The 1,315-nt window shown below is 43.6% G+C and overlaps 1 protein-coding gene across 1 annotated transcript in view; it reads left to right on the top strand.

Annotated features, from left to right (window-relative positions):
• LOC109465021 (neurofibromin-like) overlaps positions 1-1,315 on the top strand; it is a 48,214-nt gene that overhangs the window by 39,367 nt on the left and 7,532 nt on the right.

The following is a 1,315-nucleotide window of genomic DNA, read 5'->3' as shown; positions in this document are numbered from 1 at the left end:
CCACACCCCACCCATGCCCTCCCACACTAAAGCTCACAAGTCACTAAGCACGGACGCCGGCCTGGCTACAAAGAGACAGAAAAGCTTCGAACTTGTCGGGCAGAAGTCGCCGCGATTGCCCGAGGCTAGCGGCGGCGGGTCCCCGAAACACGAGGCAAGCGGGGGTGACGTGGAGCAGAGCTCGCCGCCGAAGGTGAGGCGCGTAGCGGAACAGGCAGAAGTAGCGGCCAGGGGGGGCAGCAGGAAACCGTCGCTGTCAGAAAACAACCTGTTGTTGGATGAGGAGGTGCTAACAGACCAGCAGACACAGGCACTGCTGCTCACTGTGCTAGTAAGTACTTTCCATCTTTGTACACCTTTTTGTCAACATTACTTAAAGCTAAAATCCTGTTAAATTTTTTCTGTGAATTCCATATAATTCCATCACTACGATACTCTACTGTGTTTTGCGACAAACTGACAAAACTGTCTGTTTCCATTTCCAGGCAACGTTGGTGAAATACACCAATGATGAGTCTGAAGAGAGAATCCTGTATGAATACCTAGCGGAAGCCAGTGTGGTATTCCCCAAGGTGTTTCCTATTGTGTAAGTGTGCTTTCCTTGGCTGACTTTGCTTTTTTGGAAGAAGCCAATAGTATGCTTTTCGATATTTTATCAGGGTAAGCAAGTTTTGTTTCCTTCTTTAATTTCTGTGAAGAAATAACATTTTCCAAACTTTTTCTGTCCCCCTGACCACAGACATAGTCTACTTGATGCCAAAATCAACACAATGCTGTCCCTGTGCCAAGACCAAGTCATCCTCAATGCTGTACAGAGTATTGTACAGAACGTCATCTCCCACGAAGATGCCAGCCAACATGGGCCCTCCTACCTACAAAGTACGTCTTGTCTTAGTCTTGGGCAGGTCTTAATGGTAGTGTGGTTTTTGTGGTGACTTCACACCTGCAAACAGTTGATATGACGTTCATTGTTTCAACTGTAGACTTAATGTCATTATAATCTATTGATTGTCAATATGCCTTTAACTTAAAGCATCAGGAACCTAAAAAAATTTAGAGTATTGTAGTTTTTATTTCAGAATCTGTGAATTACACTCTTAGGTTTTGTGGCAGTGCTGACTGTGTGTAAGTTATAAACTTATTATAACTATAAATCACACTACGTGTATTTCACAGCTTTTGGCTTTGGTGGCTTGTGGAGATTTGCAGGGCCATTCTCCAAAACAAAGGTATGTATGACAAATGATACACCTTTAAATAGCAATTGTTAAGCACCTATAATGCAGTTAATGTTAGCTAAATAGTGATGACTAGT

The sequence above is a fragment of the Branchiostoma belcheri genome, unplaced genomic scaffold (assembly GCF_001625305.1).
Source record: "Branchiostoma belcheri isolate BF01 breed outbred unplaced genomic scaffold, Haploidv18h27 scaffold1, whole genome shotgun sequence".
NCBI lineage: Eukaryota > Metazoa > Chordata > Leptocardii > Amphioxiformes > Branchiostomatidae > Branchiostoma > Branchiostoma belcheri.
This window is presented reverse-complemented; position numbering and strand designations above follow the sequence as displayed.